The sequence below is a fragment of the Sus scrofa genome, chromosome 13 (genome assembly GCF_054392235.1).
Source record: "Sus scrofa isolate SSC_HxYL_T2T_F1_AM1 chromosome 13, Sscrofa_HxYL_maternal_Yorkshire_Landrace_v2.0, whole genome shotgun sequence".
NCBI lineage: Eukaryota > Metazoa > Chordata > Mammalia > Artiodactyla > Suidae > Sus > Sus scrofa.
In genome coordinates, this window is record NC_139395.1 from 88,868,985 (window position 1) to 88,891,634 (window position 22,650).

The window sequence follows — 22,650 nt, forward strand, 5'->3', positions numbered from 1 at the left end:
AGGATGCAGTCCAGGGATACAGCAAACTGCAAAAGAATCTGTGAATTTAAGGTGTGGTAACAGGAGGGAAGAGAAATGGGCTTTTGTGCACACAGAGAAGTCTCTGCCACAATTTTGCACAATTTTGTTGTAAGATGAGAAGTAGAGATCCTTATCATTTGAAAATTTGGAGTTGCGTTGAATAAACCATTCCCCACATCCTGTCTTATCCTCATCTTCAATCTGAAGTTGAAAGCTGTACAGTCTTCCTTTCACTCTAGGTCTTTGATTGTCTTTGCATTTTTGTATTGCTTTGTTTTCTTTTTCTTATAATGCGAAGTATGAATCTCATTTCACTTTTCTCTATGTAGTGAGCTCTCTTTTCCTCGCACCATCTATCTAAATAAGTAAATTATAATTTTAAAAATTCATTTTTAAAATTATAAAAATGCCAACACATATCAAGTTCCCACGTATACGAGGCCTCTCTATGCTCCTTTAGTGGCCTATTCGTCTGGCTTGTTGTCCCTTGCCACACTGTTTTTATTGCAATAACTCTTGTTGCTGTAATAACCTGTCCTCCAGGCCCAGGTCTGGGAAAGCTGCTAGCAGCCTATGCTACTTCATCACTGTCTCTGGATTGAAAAATCCCCAAACTAGGTCTTCAATTATTACATCATTAATAAAGGAAGCATCAAGGCAGATGAGATGTAATCATGTGGTTTATAGGCTATGTAGTGAGTATCTAGCCTCTAAGGCAGAAGGCAACATCCTTGTTAAGTCACGACCATGACAGCCAAGATGAGGGTCTGCTTATGCCAGTGGAAGAGGATAACATCTCTCTTATCAATTAGCAGGATCCAAAATTCTCTGTAAAACTTCCTTCACAATCTCTGGCCTCCAGCCTATTATTCTAGTCTACCGCCAAAGATAGCATTGTGCTTATTTCATCTAGTTTCTTTCTTTACCCTTGCGAAAGCCAAAACATTTTAAATTGTTTACCCCAGGTTATTCAGCATGTTTTGGGAGAAGCCAGGACCAGAACTCACATCTCCCTTATGCTACAGCTTGACTGTTCTTCCCACCCCCATCAACATAGATCCTGCCTGGGAAGCTGTCTCTACCATCCCAATCCTGTTCCTAAACCCTTGAGAAACACTGTATCAGCTGATCATAGATGCTGAGACCAGGGAGCAGGGTCTATTTTCCTTCTCCTTCCCTGAGTGATTCTTGGTTCTAAGGAAGAGATGGATGAACACATGCAACATCTTTCATTCCTACTTCTGTCAGATAGGCTGCAGCAGTGAGGGCCTGCTGAATATGAAAGTCTAACTGTAAAATCTGCAAGACTTTACACCAAAAATGCACTGAGGAGGGGTGTTTCATTATCTCACTATCACATCTGTGAATATCAGGTAGTTAATTCCTTATTCCCCCATCTTACCACCCTTTTTCTGTATTGGCTTGAGAAGGTGGGTACCGAGGTGGGATCTATTATACTCAGGACACACGTGAACAATGTTTCAGCTGAGAACATGATGTCCTCTATGGAATAGCATCTGTGCACAACCTCAAGCTCTGTAGTGTCTAGGGATGAGTAAGACTGGGCTGTAAGGTTTATGCGATGCCTCCATTCTCTTGCCTCTTAGAAGTTTTTTAAAAGTCCCTGTCTAATTATTTGAAAAATGTGGCACAGGTGTTCCTGTTGTGACACAGCGGAAACAAATCCAACTAGTAACCATGAGGTTGTGGGTTTGATCCTTGGCCTCACTCAGTGGGTTCAGGATTGGGCGTTGCTGTGCTGTAGGTCACAGATGCAGCTTGGATCCTGAGTCGCCATGGCTGTGGTGTAGGCAGGCAGCTGTAGCTCCGATTCGACCCCTAGCCTGGGAACCTCCATATGCCATGGGTGCAGCCCTGGAAAGAAAAGAAAAGAAAAAAGAAAGAGGAAGGAAAAAAGGAAGAAAAAGGTGGTACACCTTGAGGTGTAACCAATATATTGTCTATTTATAGTCTCTCTGAGAATCTCAAGTAGAGTTAGATAAAAATTAAATCTCATCCTAGGTGTTAGATGGATAAGGATAAGAAAAGAACCCAGGCATGAGAAACGGAAGCAGAGAGGCAGTGACACGTCCAAAGCCAGATAAAAATGGAATTCCTGAGTCCTTTTTCACTCTGGTACAATTTTCAGTAAAGCCAGAAGCTTCACATCTTTATGTCTTAAAGCCAAAAAGTAAAATCTGTTTGGGGGAAAATCTGCTCAGGATGGAGATTTCCCATGCTGCTCCTAACTCCAGCATCTATTTCTTCACACATTATTCTACCTATTCAGGTAAAAAGGAAGATGATTTGAGGCCAGTAACAGTTGTGGACATTCAGGTGCTATTCTTGGCAGACTTGCATTAAACATCTTTCACCAAAGGGGCCTTAAAACTCATTTCAGCCAGCAATCTGCTGGATTATGGTCTACAAAAGCTTTGGCCCATTTGTGGAGGATGCTGGGGGGAAATGTCACAGAAGCACATGTGGATCAGCAAACCGGGGCTTTACACAGGTGAGCATCACCAGCATCTGACACTATTTTTAGAAATGTAAGCCTTCTAAACTCTTCCTCCACATATGATCACCATCTCTGTGTCTGTGCATATTCCTCAGATATGAATTAAAAGTCTAAAGTGAAATCCATTTCTTTTAATACTCACCCCCTTCTGATGCTGCCACTGCTACAATGAAAAAAGAAACATTATATGGATTCATTTTTTAATCGTTCCGTTAAAAGAGAAGTCAAGGGAGCTTTCCTGGGCAGTTCCTAGAGAGTTGTCTTGGGGACCTCTTTCTCAGATGATGCCAGAATGTGGAGGCTGTTTTGTCGAGTTTTGTGGAATGAATGGTTGTCCCCATTTCAGAACATCCATAAGAGGAACAGACTCCCCCATCTTTCAAAAATGGTCTGGATGTCATTCAACAGAAGACCATTTAACTCAAGGGTCAGGCATCCCATTGTTTTTTTCTTCTGTACCAGTAAGCACCTCCCTCTAAGGCTGAGAAGTCTCAGGGAATAATGGCAAGATCATGAATGTTTACATCAGAAAATTGGAGTTTGAATCTTGAAATTGCTGCCTATTATCTGTGGGAGCTTAGGAGAATGACTTAATTTTTATGAACCTCACTTTTTCATAAAATAGAATTGCTGGGAGCATGAAGTGACCAAATGTACCATGTGTAAATGGTAGAGCTTTATAAATTATATTTTCTCCCTACTCTCTAGCCCAAATTTAAAAAGTGCTAAATAACAATGTCAGAAGCAGAGATCAACAAAAGTGGTGGATCCTACAAAACTCAGCTGGTATAATACACATGTTATTTCATTTAATTATCCTTTCAGTCAATACACATTGATTGTGTGCTGTCTTGGTATTGTCCTGAGAGATGGAAATTAGATGTGAGCGAAACCTGGACATGGATACCCAATCCCAGGCCCCAGCCCTGGAAAAAAGTGAGCAGCAAGAGCTTCTCAGCAGCATGGACCATCCAGTCGAGAGGTGCTAGTGCTGAGAAGATTCAAAACTAAAATAGAGCTGATGTCCTGAGGCCATTTGTGCTGGTCAGCATCTGCCCTGCCCAGGCTCCTCTGTCTCCAGGTGACGACATAGGACCACTGTTTTACTGATGGACCCACAGGGTTCCCGAGATGAAAGTGGCTTAATACTCTCCTGGCTTATTGAGGGGCCTATGGTAACAGCTGAGACTTTCTTCTCTCTTGAACTTCTCTTTTCAAAAGCTTTTGAGGACCAATAAACTGACCTCAGACGCAAGCTGGAAGACCTGCTGGATCTACATGAAATAGGTTGTCTTCTTTGGCAGGCTGGGAGTTGGTGGGGGCAGGCCAGTGGGCAGCGTGTGCTTTTGCCTGTGGTGTAGCAAATGTTTCCTGTGAGTGAGCTCACGGGAAGAAAACGAGCTTGCCCTTTGACACTGGAATCTGTAATGTATAGCATTCTTTAAGCTGTCTGTTTGAAGAGTCATAGTTTTTGTTTCAGACCAATAAAATGTATGTTGACATAACATCATGAATTGTTTATGGAGGAAATCGTTCATGATAATGATAGGAGCCATTTTTGAAAGCTTTCTTATCTACTCATTGTTTCATTCTTTGCCTTGATCCTCAATACAACGGTAAGAGGTAGGTAGGACAGTATTTTGTACGTAAGTAAAACTTGGTTTTGAGAGGTAAATACTTTATTCAAGATCACACACCTAGTAAATGGCAAAACCGGGTCTGACTCTGAAGCTCACAACCTACACAGTGCTTTCTGCTGTGGCACCAGCTCTGTATAATGTGAATAAAATATGTGTGTAGTATGTGTGATATGATGTATAAAATGAGTATGTACAAAGTGCCACAGAAACCCCACCGCAGAAATAAATTATCCTCCTAGGGAGAGAAAAAAATGCTCCACAACTATCTCGTGTTAGAGGCGAGAAGATGAAGCAGTGGAACCGAGAGGTTGTGACTTGCCCAAGGTGGTAAATTTAAAACAGAACCAAATGCTTAGGCAGGGCTTTTTCTGCAAATATGAGCAGTGATCTCATTATGCCCAAAGTGTTGGGGTTCCACAGCAGCTAAAATAATTGACAAAGTAACCAAGAAGTTAAAAAGGCAGACATTTAGGAGTGCTAGGAGGAAACTGGTCCCCGAGACTGGTTGCTCCCAAATGACAGTTTCTCCCTTTCTTGGATCAGGTGTCAAGTTAGAAGCTAAATGTGACTGTGACGGGGTGATATTCAAAGAAGAGGCCATATAACATAGCAGAGACAAGGCTGGTTTGAAAGTTGAGACAGCTACTAATTCTGATGTGAGTGGGGGCAGGTCTCCTTGAAGCCAGAGTTTCTAAGTTTGTGGGAAAGGGGTGGTCCTTCCCGCCTTGAGGTTAGATAAGATGGTGTCTAATTGGGCCCCTGAAACAAACCTTGAAATGAGAATATGTGCAAAAATTATTTATTAGGAGCTCTTATGAGTAAAAACCAGTAGAGAAGTGGGAAATTGAGCAGGTAGAAGAAGGGGTCTGCATAAGGGTGAGGTATCAAGCCATGTATCACAGTAATTTTGCCTTAATCTCACAGAGTTTCTTTATAGCAGAGCACAGGTACTAACACAGAGGAGGAGGGAGGGGGCAGGGCAATTTATACCCCTTGAGGGGCCCACTCCCACATCTGTGCCTCATTAGATAAAGGCTTGCCCAGAGCAAGGAGGGGTGTGTAAATTCCCCAGCACTTCCAGCTCCCACTGAGGCCAGAAAAGTGGGCTCTAGAAGACTGAGGGCAGCCTTCCAACGAAAGGATTCAGCTTTAGAGGGTAAAACCTATAGCAGAAGCCAGTGTGCAAGCAAACAGTAATGGGATTGGCAGGGATATGAGCAAAAAACTGTAAGGAAGCTACAGGTGGCCCAGATAAATGGCCCCTTGATAAAAGGTAACAGTTCTCATTTCCTCTGATGCCGTTATTGGTGAACAGTGTAAAACGCTTTGTACGCCCCTAAATTCTGGAGGAAAGGACACTGGTGGATAAGGTAGAGTACCTTAAATCCAGGGCTCCCTCTAGCTTTGCGGAGCCCCCACGGGCCCTCTTATCTTGCCCGAATCATCTGGTTCACATCACTGTTTTGGTGGAAGGGAACTTTTCATAATGCAAAGCCAGGGGTGAAAAAAACAGCGTTTTTGTTTTTTTCATCTCCTCCACCACCACCTCTGCTTGTCAGTGGATTGTGTGGGCTGCTGGGGCCCAAACTGCTTCCACAGTTTAATCATCAATCATACTTCAGATGCAAGGAAAGAGAATCGGCTCCAGCAGCTGATCTCTTTGGAATCACTGGGATCCTTTCTGATGGCACAGGCTGACCTCCGTTTATAGTTGTCATCCAAATTTCAGTAGCCTAAAGCCAGCATGTTCCAACAAGCATGTTCCAACAAGCCCAGTCTTTTTTCTCTTAGAACACCTTCAACACCTCAGCCCAGGCCTAACCTGGCAGAGAAATTCCCTCAGCACCACTGCTTCTTCTGTTTCTCAGCCTTACCCAGGATCAATCTCCAAGTTCTCCTCCCATGGGTTTCATGAAGGATGGTGCTATGGGTTGAATTGTATTCACAGCTCCACCCCTCCCTCTTCCCCATCCCACCCATCTCCGACTCCTTCCCCATTCTCCCCTCCCTCCCCCATCCCCCACCTTTCCCTCATACTCCTCTCCCTCCCCCACCTCCCGCCAAAATATTTCGAAGTCCTAACTCCTCCTGCCGTGACCTTATTTGGAAATAGAGCCTTTTCAGAGGTAACTAAATTAAAGCGATGTCATTCAAGTGGGCTTTAATCCTACGTAATTGGTGTGCTTATGCAAAGGGGAGATTTGGGCACAGAGGGAAGATGATGTGCACACACACAGGGAGGATGCCAGGTGATGCAAGGCGAAGATTGGAGTGAAGGGCCTACAAGCCAAGAAGCTCCAAATATTGTTGAGAATCACGGGAAGAATTCTCTCCTAGAGCTGTCAGAGGGGGCATGGCCTTGCCAAATCCTGTCTCCAGAAGGGGAGGGAATAAACTGCTGTTGTGTAAAGCCACTCAGTGTGTGGGATTTGTTATAGCAGCCTTGGCAAAACTGCAATCTCTCAGAATTCTTCGAACTGATTGAAAGACCTTTGCAAGCCACTTTCCAGGTTCTCTAGACCTCAGCATCCTCATCTGGAAAATGTGGAGAATGATTTTACCGACTGTGGTGGGCTGTGTTTTCCCAGAACATCTGCAAAAATGCTTCTTATCCCATATGCTTTTCTGCAATTGATCCTATTGACACTCATTCAGATGAGGTCCACATCCTCTCCCCTTGAATATGGCTGAGTTTATGACTCAGCTGTAACCCACAGAATGAGGCAGAAGGAGCACTCCATGATTTTTTTTAATTTTTTACACAATTTTAAAGGTTACTTTCCATTTACAGTTATTACAAAATATTGGCTGTATTCCTTGTGTTGTACAATACACTCTTGAGCATCTGTTATCCCAATAGTTTGTATATGGTCCCTCCTCACCCCATACTGGGAACCACTAATTTGTTCTTTGTATCTGTGAGTCTGCTTCTTTTTTTGTTATAGTCATTAGTTTGTGGTATTTTTAGATTCCACATATAAGCGATATTAAACAGTATTTATTTTTCTCTAATTTCACTTAGCATAATGGCCTCCAAGTCCATGCATATTGCTGCAAATGACAAAATTTCATTCGTTTTCATTGCTGAGTAATATTCCATCATGTATACTGTATCTTCTTTATCCATTCATCTGTTAATGAACACTTGGGTTGTTTCCATGTATTGGCAACTGTAAATAATGCTGCTGTGAACCTTGAGGTGCACGTGTGTTTTCAAATTAGTGTTTTTGTTTTTGTTTTTAATATATACCCCAGGAGAGGAATTGCTGGATCATATGGCAGTTCTGTTTTTAGTCTAGAATATGAGGAACTTCTATACTGTTGTCACAGTGACTGTACCAATTTACATTCCCACCAGCAGAGTATAAAGTTTCCTTTTTCTGCACATCCTGAAGCTAGGACATAAAAATTTCCACTTTTTCTCCTGGGATACTTGCTGTAGACCCCTGAGGCGCCATGGAATAATCCTGACTATCGTGAGGCTACCATGAAGGGAAGAAGCCCAGCCACTTGGGGAGGCCACAAGTACATACTCCAGTCAACCTCAGCCGGCAGTCTGCATTACTCTCCAGACAAGTGAGTGAGGCTGTACCCAGATTATAGGCATATCTCATTTTATTATGCTTAGCAGATATTCTCCTTTTTTATGAATTGAAAATGTATGGCAACCCTGGAGTTCCCGTTGTGGCTCAGTGGTTAATGAACCCGACTAGCATCCATGAAGATGCAGGTTCAACCCCTGGCCTCGCTCAGTGGGTTAAGGATCCAGCATTGCCGTGAACTGTGGTTGTAGTTCAAAGACATGCCTCGGATCCTGAATTGCTGCTTGGCTACAGCTCCAATTTGCCCCCTAACCTGGGAACCTCCATATGCCTTGGGTGTGGCCCTAAAAAAAGCCAAAAAGGGGGGAAAAAAAAAGAAAGAAAAAGAAAAAAAAGAAAATGTATGGCAACCCTAGGAGTTGTCAGATGATGGTTAACAATTTTTAGCAATGAAGCATTTTTAAATTAAGGTATGTACATTGTTTTTTTAGATAAAATGTTATTACACATATAGGAGTTCCCGTCGTGGCGCAGTGGTTAACAAATCAGACTAGGAACCAAGGTCCCTGCCCTTGCTCAGTGGGTTAACGATCCGGCGTTGCCGTGAGCTGTGGTGTAGGTTGCAGATGCGGCTCGGATCCCATGTTGCTGTGGCTCTGGTGTAGGCCGGTGGCTACAGCTCCGATTAGACCCCTAGCCTGGGAACCTCCATATGCCGCGGAAGCAGCCCAAGAAATAGCAACAAAAAGACAAAAAAAAAAATGTTATTACACATATAGACTACAGTATAGTATAAATGTTTATAGGCACTGGGAAACCAAAAATTCATGTGACTCACTTTATTGCAATATTTGCTATATCGTAGTTGTCTGTAGTGGTCTGGATAGAACCCACAACATCTCCCAGGTACGCCTGTATTCCAGCTCCCTCCCCTGACATCTCCTCCAGCGATAGAACCTTCCCAACTGAGACTCCAGACACTCACAGACACACCATTTCCACTGTGTTCTTTGCGAATTCCTGAAACACAGAACTCCGGAATGTGATGAAATGGTTGTTGTTTTATGCCGCTGAGTCTGGGGATAAATGGTTAAGAAGAAATATTAACAGGGCCAACACCTCTTCAAGGTTACTGCCAGATTTCACTGTTGAGAGTTTAAGAACTGGTCCAAAGTATTCTGAGCAGAGCATAGAGACTCTAAGCTGTATGTACTAAGGGGCGGGACCCAGGACAGGCCCTGTCCTCCTGCTCTTCATCTCTCCACTGCCAGAGGTGAGGTGCCCAAACCAAAGTAACTGCAGGCTTGCAGGAAACCAGCAGTTAGAGCTTAGAGCATCCACACGAAGTTGGTGTGAGTCTGCTTTTCACCTGCCTTTATAAATATCTCACCCCATATTCCATTCAATCCACAAATCTGCAGTGACTTTCATGATGGTTGGACTTCCTCCGTATTCATTTCCTGCTACTTTCCAACCACTGCCCCGTTTACTCATTTGGGATAAAATTCATTCATTCGACAAAATTGTTGCATGTCAATTTGCATAACTGTTATGTCAGACTTGGGTGGGAGGGCGGCATCAGGAAGGTATACAGAGATGAATCAGACACAGATCTCACTCTTAAAGGCATTTATACAGGAACTGGGGAGTTATGGCATACCCAAAGACTCTCATTGAAGGTAGAAGGTGGTATGTGCCATATGAGAAAGCAGGCAAAATGCCAAGAGCACTGTGCAAAGAGAGGGTCATTCCCTGGTGGGCGGGGCGGTTAAGTTACTGCCTCTCAGCTCCAAACCTGCCTTTCCATTTGTGGCTTTCTGACACTGCTGGGACTCTCCAGCCACATACATTTCTGCTTTTCCAGGAGCTCCCTGTTAGGCTCTGCCCACAGAGGGCGCTAGAGGAAGACTGCAGGAGTGGAGAAGGAAAATGGGACTCTACCTGTTTGCTTTTGGTTCCTGAGAGCATCACTTCACCCTGGCAACAGCACTCTGGCTGTGAGTTCAAGTAGCAGCAGCTGAATCCAGCATCATAGAACCAGCCTCATGGCCACCTCTCAGAGGAGGACACAAGCCAGCTTGTGACCACTCTGCAGGGGTCCAGATCCCAACCTCCAAGACCCACCTCTAAGTCTCTAAATTTTAATAATTTCTACGTTTTCTCTTCATTCCCTCAGGCAGTGGAATGTTAGCTGCTGCCTGCAGTTGGTGCCTTCCTAAAACCTTAGTATTTCCTTTTTACTCTTCCAGTTACCTAGTTAACAATTCTTTGTATTAAATTCGCACCATTCAAAAAGCCTGGTGTGAAGTTGGTGAGGATGTGACATTGGACTCTTTGTGCACAACTGATGAGAATGAAAAATGGTGCACCCAATAGGGAAAACAATATGGCATTTCCTCAAAAAAACTAAAAATAGAATTACTATATAATCCAGCAATTCCAATTCTGAGTATATATCCAAAAGAATCAAAAACAGGATCACAAAGAGGTATTTGTACACCACTGTTCATAACAACATTATACACAATACCCAAGTGTTGAAATCAAGCCAAGTGTCCATTGACAGATGAAGGGATAAAATCTATCTATCTGTCTATCTAAAATGAAACGTTATTCAGCCTTAAAAAAAAAATTCTGGCACAGTCTACAACATGGATAAACTTTAAGGACATAATGCTATGAAATAGCTCAGTCACAGAAAGACAAATACTGTATGATTCTAATTATATGTGATATCTAGAATAGTCAAATTCATAGAAGCAGATAGTGGAATGATGGTTTCCAGGGTCTGGGAGAAGAGGGAAATGGAAGTTGTTTAATGGATATAAAATTTCAGTTTTGCAGGATAAACTTCTGGTATTGGTTGCACCACAATGTGAATATACCTAACACTGTACACTTGAAACTGGTTAAGACGGTAAATTTTCTGTTATGTATATTACCATAATTTTACAAAGTAGTGTGATTTCTTTCTTCTGAGTAGGCTCTGAATCATGTGGCAACTAAAGAAACTTTTGTATTAGTCGTGCGTGCAGGGAGGGAACAAATAACTGAAGGAAGAAACAATTTAGATCCTAGTGGCTTCACACAATACAAGTTAATTGTTTGATTCTGTCACTATTCAAGGTGGCCAGCAGGTTGCTTCTGCTCCATGGGGTCATTCAGGGACCCAGGCTCCTTCTCTCATGTGAGTTCACTATCTTGAGCACATGGCCTCCAAGGCCCCCACAGAAGGAAAGCAAAGTATGTAGAGAACTGCCCAGAGGATTTATGGCCAGGGTGGTCATGCAGACATCACATTTGCCAGATTATCCATTGGCAAGAATTTAGTCACATGACTCAAATTTAACTATGAGGAAAACTGGGAAGTTAGTTTTCCAAGAGATCACAGAAGGAAAAGGAAATGAACTGGGTGAATACACAGCATTGTTCCAACCACAACTTTACAGAGGGAACTGTACTTAGACTGAGCTTTGAAAAATGAGTCTTGTCCTATCTTTACCTCTGTATTTCTTGCCTTTAGTAAAGGGCCTGGCACAGAGTAGTTTCTTGATAAAAGTTCATTGGATGGATAAATAGAAATGTAGCTTTTTATAACCACCAAACCATAAGGGACTAGGAAGAGAGAATCTATTCTAGAGAATTCCATTTCTAGCAGAACTATTGCCTAATTTCCTTTGGGCTCTGAGAGCATAGGACAGTGCTGACTGCAATAACTCAGTAAATTTTTTTTCTCTTCTTTCAGAATGAGAAGTTGACTGAGAGAAGTCCAGCAGATGATCCTGAGTCCACCATGACTCCTCAGTCAGTGAATTCTTGGCCCCTCTCAATTTCAGACATAAGTATTGAGTATGTGGAGAGTAAATCATGCCTGTTTTGAGACATGCCTGGCTTGTGTCATTGAGCTTGTGGAAGCTTGCCCATGTATGAAGGCGTTTGTTCTTTTCTTTTTTTGGCTTATTTGAGAAGATATTAATAAAAATAAAGCCAGTAAAAGCAAAATGATTGTAATTAATGCTAATAAAGAAAAGAACCAGATTGCCGAGTACATCTGTTCAATCTGGCTTTTCAAGTAGTTGGCAGGGGTTTTGTTATTGGTAAGTGGGAGATAGTGAATTCAGGGCCATTACCCATTCCTAATATGCTTACACATGGATAATGATGGCAAGGTTTCTGTCCCCAGACCTTGGATAGCTGCCCAGTAGGTTTTGTGATGTGGTTGAGTGTAATCTGGGTGGTGAGATTATTCTTGATGTTCTGTACTGCAGGTACCCCTACATGGAGTCTGTGTTCTGGCCGTCTACTACTATGTAACAAACTTGCTAAACTTTGTGTCTTAGTTTGTTGTGCTCATAGATTCTTAGTCAGGAACTCAGAAGAGCAGGGTGGAAATGCTTATCTCTTCTTCACTATGTATGAGGCCTCAGCTCCGAAGACTTAAATGATTTAGCAGAATCATCAGGAAGCTTTTTCTCCCTGGTGCCTGGGCTGGGCTCACTTGAAGGCTGGGCTCAGCTGGGACTGTCAGCTGGGGCACCTGCATCTTAGCCTCTCTGTATGTTTGGACTTTTTACAGCATGAAAGCTGGGGTCCAAGAAGGAGGTAGGCATTCCAAAAGACCAAAATGAATGGCCTTCATGACTCAGCCTCAGAGGTCACCAACCATCACTTCCACTACTCTATTGATCAAAATAGTCATAAGCCCATGTGATTCAAGGAGAGAAGATAAAGATCTCAAGATTGTTGGAGTGTCAAAGGATTTTCAGCTGTTTTTGGTTATGTTTTGTCTTTTTTTGTTTATTTGTTTGTTTAACCACCACACTTAGATTCACTCTCCTTTGTGGTAACAAAATTCTCTTGGTCCTAACTATGAACCGTATCTAACCACTTCTCACCACCTCCATTATTATCACATTGGTCCAAAGATGCTTCCTGTTAAGAGTCCTTGCCTCCATCCCACCTTGGCTAAAGACTAATTTCAACAGAGCTTCCAGACTGATCCTATTAGTCATTGAGAATGTCATGGAACATCTTGGCCCAAACCCTCAGTTTATGCACATTGTTCTCACAGAAGATTTGAGTTCCTATTGTGGCCCATATGGTTCCCTGTTACCTCTCTGCCCTCATCTCCTATCACTCGCCCCCTTTCTTCTTCTGCTGTAGCCACACTGGCCTCTTGGACATACCAAACCAATCCCATCTCAGGGCCTCTGCACTTGCTGTTTCCTCTGCCTAGAATGCTTCTCCCCCAACTGTCTGCATGGTTTTTTCCTTTACCTCCTTTAAGAGTCTACTTATATGTGACCTTGGTGAAACCTTTGCTCACCTATCTCAAAAGAACACCTCACCTCATCCTCCAACTTTCACTTCTCTGTTGTTTTTTACATAATGCTCATCATCATTGAACACAATATATTTTCTTATTTCTCTTATTTTTTTTACTGCCTGCCCCCATTAGAATGTAAGCTGCATGGAGACAAGGATTTTCTCTTTTTATTCACTGTTGTATCTTTAGAACATAAGTACAATACTTGGCACATAATAGATAGTCAATATATATTTATTAAATGAACGAGGGAATTAATGAAAGACTGAATTAATGGGAGAAAATGGTAAGTGCTATCAAATTGTGAGAAAAAAATTGTCATGATATGATAAATTGTCATGATATGATAAAATGTTTCAAAGAGGCTAATAAAAGGATTTGACTTCATGAAGAAAGAATGGGTGGTCTGCTTTCCTTTTATAGGGACAACATGTCAAGTTAACATAAGTTAGTTGGGTTTTCTTCTCCTTGACCTTAGATATGTATGTTGGAAGGGCAGTATGGAGGCATTGCTGTGTGGCAGAAAGAAGTAGAGACATGAACTTCCATTAATTAGTTGTATGATTGAAGAATAACTCATTTAGTCTCTCTGGGCCATAGTTTTTTTTCTATAAATTGAGAGAAATTGCATTTGAACTAGATGGTCCATCTTTAAGATGCCTCCAGCCCTGACATTTGCTTCTTTGTCTTTGCTCACCAGGTTATTCTCCACTGAATTTTAGAAGCAGTCTAAGGGCAGTATCTCATGCCCTGGCAATAAAGATGAGGAATCAGGGAAAGAAAGAAGGTAAGCCAAGGGGTCAGTATAACCCTGAGCAAAATAAAATACATACTGGAATGTTTCATGAGAGGAATGATGTTAGATATCAAATTCTAACATTTGATGGAACCAGAATATCCATCGTGGAAGGGGGGGTTGAACAATGGCAAGGAGAGGGTATAGGGAGTCTTCTAGGGTGCTAGAAATGCTACTTGATTTCAATTGCGGTTATATGGTGTGGTCTATTAAATTCCATCGATCTCTCATGTACAGTATATTTATGTTTCTTTATGTATGAAACACTTTGATTTAAAAGTTCACCAAAAAATTCCCACCCAAAGTAGATTATATATATATATATATATATATATATATATAGCCATGTATATATCTATCTGAATCCATCTATCTATCTGAATCCATCTATCTATCTGAATCTATCTATCTATCTATCTATCTATCTATCTATCTATCTATCTATCACTATGTATATATGGAAAGAGAGAAAGAGCCTAAGAAGAATTTGAACATTTTACCTGACTAATGAACTGGATAAAAACGAGAGAGAAAAAATTGACAATGTAAGTGGTAGGAATTGGCAGGGGATTCACTTCATATCTGGTAAAACTAAAATGATTAACCTAAAAATAGTTGAAATTTGATTCAGGAGAGCTCTGAAATATGGATTCTTCACTTCTCATTTTTCCTAAGCCTTTCTGAACTCTCTGGTCTATGCAGAGGGGTGAACTTGGATGCTTATGGAATTCCCAATAAACTACTGGATTCATTCTTGTTCTAATTACTCACAGCATCATTTCTAATCTACTCCTGGATGTGTTTTCATACAGTCTATTTCTATGACTTTTTAATGTGCCTAAAGTCTTCAGGACTCTAAAAGGCCAATTGAAAAACAAGGGAGGAAAATATACAAATGTCCTGGGGGGAGAGTCCACATGCTTTTAGGAAGAAGTCCTTAAGTCAAAAATCATAGCTAGTCTTTTGAAATGATTGTCCAGGCAGGATTTGGTGACTGAGAGCAAGGTGTTTGAAGAAGGTGGTTTGATTTCCCACTGTGAGACACTCTGAACAAAATAAAGACATTTTAAGCTCATGGCTGACATTCTACACCTCGCCTATTATCCTGAGCAGAGAGAAATTCCTTTCACAAAGTTCCCAGGTACAGAAGCTAATTGTAGTAGTTCCCCTGCACCTTCTTTTCTTGTTGAAACTTGGGGCAGTACAGTGGGTTGATTATACTGATAACCACACAGTAGCTGGCTTGCTTTAGGGACCAAAGACCTGGTCTTTTATATTGAACTCATTCATGGCATTCCATAGGATGACTTACTTGAATTCTCATAGCCCATCTCTGGTGCTGCTCCCTTTAAGATTGATATTCATTAGATATTGTATCAATTATCTATAGCTAAATAACTAACTACCCCAAAACAATCATTTGTTTTGCTTATGAATCTGAAATTTGGGCAGAGCTTGGCAGGGGATGACTCATCAACTGAGACAACTTTACTGAAAGCTGGTTGATACACTTTCAAGCTGGTCCTCTCATGTGACGGGAAAGTTGATGCTGGTTGTCTGGTGGGAATTCAGCCAGGGCTATGCAAAGGGCTCTGTTCCTCTCCAAATGGCCTCTCCATGAGCCACCTGGGCCTTGATCTTGAGTATCCAAGAGAGACTGTTCCCAAAGAATATGATAGAAGTACATGACATCTTTATTATCTAGATTTGGAAGTCAGAATGTCATACTCTACTCATTGATGCAGTCAAAAGACTTTATCACTCAGATTCCAGAGGAAGAGAATAGACCCCATCTCTTGATGAAGGAATAGCAAGGTTCTCAAAGAGCATGTGGGGTGGGAGATATTGTTGTGGCCATCTTTGGTAAATAGAGTGTCACACAGATGTAGAAATAGTCACTAACCCAGAGGAATAACAAGATGCTCATGAAACAAACATGTGTATAGGCATGTAAGAGATGTGTATGTGGAGGAGAACCTTTAGCCCCCTTCTACATACATTCATGACAGAAAGTCTACACAAATCATTAGGAAGAGATGGTAACAAAGGCTCTGACCTCTCATTCTATTCTCCTCCAGCCTTTCCTTCCCAAGGAACAAAGTATGGCTAAATTCCAGGGACATTGCCCTGAAACCCAGACAGGGCTGAGCTTTTCTTCCTTAAAAGAAAGCCTGAGGCAACATATATACAATAGATAGTTGGAGCTTGTGCTTTTTGTCTTCGTGGGGAAAGAAAATCAAGTAGAGCACCTATCAGCAGGCTCACGGTCTTCCAAATTCTCTATCTATATCTGGATGGATAAGTTAGGGTTTTGTAGATCCTTAGACAGAGAGGGAAAGGGAGAAGAGAAGATTTGCCATGTCCTTTAATCCAAGTTATGAGAAGTAAGGCAGATGTTGTTCAATGCTTTATTTGGCTCCTTGCTTTATCAATTAATTAAGAACCCAGATCAGGGTATAATTAGCATCCCTAAACTTCAAAAATATATGTAACTAAAGTTTAATTTATGGCTAAAAATTAGTCACTCATTTAAAAGTAATAGAGTTTGCAATAGGTTGCAAGGCAAAGAATGGACTGCTTGAACTGGTGTTGAAGAGGTGGGAGGGCATGTTAGGAGGAGGATTATAGGGTTTGTCTGGAGACCTCGAGGAAACTGGTCAGTTTGAGCCTTTCTTCTAGCTCCATCCCATCTATGGGCAAGTAGACTCCAGACACCTGCAGGCTCGCTGCCACCATTTTAAGGAGCCCCAACAGGTTGCCTGAGCTAGATGTCCAGACTACTAACCTCATCCGTTCTCCTGCTCCACAGTCCAGGAAGGAAATACTCAAGGAATGTGGCCTTCTCCTCTAGCTCCCTTTCTCCCAGATCATATGGGCATTGAATGTTTTTCAACTTTGCCCCCTGAGGTTAAAGATCTTGGGGGGAAGTCTGCTCTATACCCAGTGGGCATCCAATCTGTCATCATTATGTATTGATCCCACCATGCATAGTGCTGGACACTGAGTATGGGTTATAAACAAAACAGACTTAGTCCTTGGTTTCATAGAGCTTAAAAATCTAGTGGAGGAAGAAGAAAATAAACCATTAAAAATAGTATGTAATTGCAAATTGTGGCAAATGCTTTGAAAAAAACTAAACAGGGTGCAGAGAGATAGGATGAGCAGTGAAGCATCAACCAAAATAGGCCCAGCATCTTGCCTTATTCCAGATAACACTTTTTGTGGGGCTACATCCCTATTTTGCCCTATACTAAATAATAATGGCAACAACAGTGGTAGTATTAGAATAATAGCAATATTTAATGCTTATATAGCACTGACTATGTCCCAGTCACTTTTGTGTGTGACTCATTTTGTATGTGTTGACTTATTTAACATGATAGTGGCCAATGGCCTTGTTTGTACCAGAGTTTAAGGTCTGCTATTACCTATACCTCTAAACTCCATGCATCATTGTCTTGCTCCTCTCTCCCCATTTCACACACACACAGGCTCCCCCTTCTCCCCATCAGCTTCTCCTACCAACAGAGACCTGTGAGGACAAAGAAAGGAGCAGCATAGTTTTAGCCCATGGTTGTGATGGCTGACCTCTTCTTGGGGCACTTCTTCTTTCCCTGTGGGTGTCTTGCAAATTCCCCACTCCCTGTTGCCTTCTCCTTACTTGGTGTCCCTGGAATATTGCACAGATGCAGCACTGATCAACTCTCACAGGGAGCCAATCCTATCAATACTCCCGCTGGAAAGGAGGATGACTGTGCAAAGATATGGGAAACAAAGTTGGGTCTGGAGATTTCAAAATCACACCAGAGAGATAAACTTGGGCATACTAGCTTTCTAACATATTTTAATCAACTGAATTCCTTTTTAAATGAGATATTATTTGGAAATTCCAATATATAAGATAGTTAAAGAGTGAGTGGGTAACACATGGTCTATGTCTACCCTTCTCATCCTTAGGGGACCCAAGTCAGCTATACAGAGCTCTATGGCTCTGTAGAACTCTATTTTAAAACATTGCACTTAGCAATTATAAGGAGCAATTATGAGTAATTGAGTAGAGGATTACATTTTTAAAAATGTAGTTTTAGGAAATTAGTTGGCGGTAATATACGGAAATAATTGAATGAGGAAAAATGGAGTTGAAGAAACTCTAACAGATTGTTGCTGTTTTCCTGATCTGAGGTGAGAGTAATCATGTCTTATCTCTGTATGATATGCTCTGATAATTAGAAACCTATCGTGCACATTCTCTTACTTGCCTGCATATCACTACCACAATGCAAGAAGACTGTTATCTCCATTTTATATTTGGGGAAGACTCATTCATAAGGACCACATGAAAATACATAAACTGAGAAATATTCTCAGTTTACATATTTTACAATTTTACAAACTTCACAATTTGTAAGACAAGATTCTTCTCTTATTTCCAAAGCAGCAGCTTCCAGGTATAGACGTGAAGAAATGGAACTGGTATATTTTAAAACAGGGAAAGGAGAAGAATTGATCCAGAGCACCATTTCCCAAGATGTGTTCTTGAGATGACTATAGGTATATTCATGGGCATTATTTGGAGAAACTGAGCCCATCTTCAAAGGAAGTTGCGAAACACCAAGTTCAACCTACGTTTTTAAGCCAGAGATTTAATAAGCTGAAGTGCATTAGTTCCAAGTGGGACATATAACATAAAGAACCTCCCACAGTTTTTTGACATGGGACTCTGTCTTTAGAGGCATCTCAAAAGTTTGGTAAGGTTCTATGAAATGACCACTGGGAAACAGGGGTCTAGACCAGGAGTTTGACCAACATTTTCTGTAAAGAGCTTGATAGTAAATATTTTAGGCCTGCAGACCCTGTGGTCTCTGTTGCAACTACTCAACTCTGCAGTTATAGCAGGAAAATAGCCATCAATGATAGGCAAGCAAATGGGCCATGGCTGTGTTCCTTCAGGGATACTGGAATTTGAATTCCATATAGTTTTCATGTGGCATGAAATAGTCTTCTTCTGATTGTTTCCAACTATTTAAAAGAGTAAAGTCTTGGGAATTCCCATTGTGGCTCAGCAGAAATGAATCCAACTAGTATCCATAAGAATGCAGTTCAATCCATAGCCTCACTCAGTGGGTCAGGGATCTAGCACTGCTGTGAGCTGTGGTGTAGTTCACAGACATGGCTCAGATCCCACATTGCTGTGGCTGTGGTGTAGAATTGTAGCAGTAGCTCCACTTTTACCCCTAGCCTAGGAACTTCCATATGCCACTGGTGAGACCCTAAAAAACAAAGCAAAACAAAAACTGTACCTCATAGCACAGCATATGGAGTAAGTGCTCTGTCCTAGAAACAGACCTGGGGTTAGATCCTGACTCAGAACTCTATAAACTATAAGACATTAGGAAAATAATCTTCATCAACCTAAATTTGCATACCTTTAGTATGAATAAAATTATTTTTTTTAAAAAAGTGTAAGGTCCACTCTTAGCTCTCAGGCTGTACAAAACAGCCAGAAGACTGGATTCTAGAACTTAGGGCACTACATGCGGAAGACTGGTCTCAGGGTGGGAGAATACATGCAGAGAATGCATGATGTTGAGACATCTGTAGTGTGGTCAAGAGTGGGGATGGTGGTGAAGGCTGGCTGTAATGCCCTCAGAATTCTGACTAGGTCTTGGCACTATTATAAAGTGTAACTTTGTGAGAACTTCAGTTCGTCTCAGCTTCTTATTTAGCCTGGGCCATTTACCCATGACAACAACATTTGGGGTAAACTTGCCCAATAAGTCTCAGATGACCAGTGAGAGTAGCAAGTCTCAGTGACCCAAACGAGAGTAGCAAGATAGTTCATTGACCCTTGTATCTGAAGAAAATTTGTTAACCCTTGTCTGCTGTCTTGCTCTTTGGCGAGCCCTAATTTCTCCTATCAAATCCCCTTCTTAATGGCAGGCAACTGTATTTTGGCCCTTTCTTGGGATTATCACACTGTAAATACCACTCATTATGTCAAGGAAATGTTTGAAATCAAGTTATTCTTTTGTTAGCCATACTTTCCATTCCTTATGTCAACTGAAGAAAGTTACACAAAGTGAGAGTTGTGAGTTCAGTTTTATTTGAGGCAAAATGAGGACTATAGCCTGGGAGACAACCTCTCAGATAGTTCTGAGGAAATTCTCTGAAGAAGTAAGGGGGGTGGTCAGTGTATATGTGATTTTGGTAAAGGGGGATGCATTGCAAATGAAGCATACATTTTTGCAGGTTGCTGCTAGTTGCAAAGAGCAAATGTCTCCATGAATGATTTTAGTACTTTTCTAGATATGAAAAGATGCAAGAATTTGGGCTCATAAAATCTTCTCCTGAAAATGGCTAACTATCTCAAGGCCTGATCTGCCAGTTTTTTCCCAGATTGAGGGAAAGGGCGTGTTGAGGGTCAGCAACAGTAGTGCTAGTGACCTAATCTTTGTAGAGGCAGACAGCAAGTGACAATTTTTAATTGTTAGTGCCCCTTCATGGCCACAGATTTGACCATGGTTTAGGAAGCACTCATGACCTTTTTTTCCCAAGATATGAGGAATGCTCCTTCCTTGGTCAGGAAAGGATTTTACTAATATACTACTCATTCAATGTACTGTTACTGGACTAGGCCTTATTAACAGTAGCCAAAAGTCTCTGGACCACCTGTATTACTAGTCTCTTATGGTCCAGGAAAAAATTCCCTCTTGTATTTTCCCATATCTAGAGTTACTCTATTATAATCATTTATCTCATATAGAACTATATATCTGCTCAATATCTGATCAGAAGTCAGAGTTTTTTATCACAAATTTGGTAATGCAAGAAGTGACAATTCTTTAAAATAGGCAAAATGACGTATAATATAGCTAGTAGCATTAATAAGGTCATAGTAAGAATTTAAGCCAAGAACTTCCATTAGATGTGGGTCAGTACAGCCTCAGGTTATCTGACTTTATCCTGTACCAAGCCTTATCTTTAAGGCAAATTATATACTGCATTCTTAATAAGGCACCCAGCACAACTTAATAGTGTTTCTAGGTTGATTAACCTTAGTACAGTTTAACTGTTCCTAATATAAAGGAAATTTTAAACTTAAATGACCATAGCCTGGTCATTTCCATCCCATAATTATGGGAGGTTTCCTTCTAATAAATGCAAAGTTACAGTTTTTGACTGAGATTCAGTTCATTGTTCTGAGCTTGAGTGACCCTAAAAGAAAATTTGTATTTATGACAAGGGTCAACGAGGATATTATGAATTGGCCAGGTAAGAGAATCCAACCTAGTAATATCAATAGTGGCCTGAACAGGACTATAATTATTTTCTTCTAAAATAAATTTCCTAAGGGCTATCCAATCAGAGCCTTGGAGTGGAGAAATCCACCAAGGTAACCCAGAAGTACTGGATATGTGTAATTGACTGTAAATCTAATAATTGGATTACTATTACTTTAACTCTGAAAAAGATTGTTAAATACATTTGGTTAATAAGCAAAGATGTCAGCAGTTATCAAAGTAATTGGTATATAGGTCTGGTATGGCATCTTAGGTCAGTTGTCTACTTCAGATATTGTCTTCTCATCTTGCTCTGGTAGTTTCATCTCTGTTTGAGCATTGTTTTAAGATGATTTTAAAGTCATCAACCCTCTCTGTAGACCAGTCCAGTGCAGGAATCCTTTCTAAGTAGAAATACTAATCCAAGAGTCAATCCCTTTCAGTTTCACTGTACATGAGTTAATTAAAAGTACCTGATTAAGGATCTTTCCACCTCGGTTGGAGATAGTGCTTTAAATAACATCTTTTCCAGTGTGCATAATCTCCTGGTTGTAGGTCATGGGGCATTTGATCTTCATCCAAAGAGAGATTACTGAGGGAACCTTCAGAAATAAGTTTAGTGTGTTCTTTTAATGGTCCCATTAAACTTATAACAATTTAACATAATAGCAGGGAACTATCTGGGAAGTTGAGTCTTAGTAAATACAGACCTTAGTTAAAATTAGAATTTAATATCTACTGAAACATATAATCATTTTCTTTCTAAAATTACCCTCAATTCTGTCAAAAATATCCAAACTAAAACTAATTTGTTTGCAAAACAAGTCTGGTTTCAATAAACTTGGATTTATATAAGTGCAATTGATCATACAGGCTCTTTTAAAATTGGTGATGCAAACAATAAGGGCCTAATCTCCAAAATATATAAACAACTCAGAAACAAAAAACCAAACAACTCAATTGAAAAATGGGCAGAAAACCCAACTAGACATTTCTCCAAAGATATACAGATGGCCAGTGGACACATGAAAAAATACTCAACATCACTAATTATTAGAGAAATGCAAATCAAAACTACAATGAGGCACCACTTCACACCAGTCAGAATGGCCATTATTAATAAGTCAACAAATAAAAAATGCTGGAGAGGGTGTGGAGAAAAGGGAATCCTCCTGCACTGTTGGTGGGAATGTAAATTAATACAAACAATATGGAAAAGAATATGGAGATTCCTCAGAAATCTAAATATAGAACTACCAATCCACTCCTTGGCATATATCTGGACAAAACTTTCAGTCAAAAAGATATATGTACCAGAATGTTCAGAGCAGCACTATATACAATGGCCAAGACATGGAAACAACCTAAATGTCCCTCAACAAATGAATGGGTTAAGAAGATATGGTACATATATACAAGGGAATACCGCTCAGCCATAAAAAAAAAGAAATAATGCCATTTGCAGCAACATGGATTCAACTAGAGATGCTCATACTAAGTGAAGTAGGTTGGAAAGAGAAAGACAAA

The 22,650-nt window shown here is 40.8% G+C and overlaps 1 long non-coding RNA gene across 1 annotated transcript in view; it reads left to right on the forward strand.

Moving 5' to 3' along the window:
• The window catches only part of LOC110256299 (uncharacterized), a 148,340-nt gene extending 134,898 nt beyond the window's left edge, over positions 1-13,442 (forward strand). The window contains exons 3-4 of the long non-coding RNA XR_014823924.1: positions 11,467-11,570; positions 11,990-13,442. This is a non-coding gene — a long non-coding RNA (uncharacterized LOC110256299). The remainder of the gene's footprint in view (positions 1-11,466; positions 11,571-11,989) is intronic.
• Positions 13,443-22,650: the final 9,208 nt, after the last annotated feature.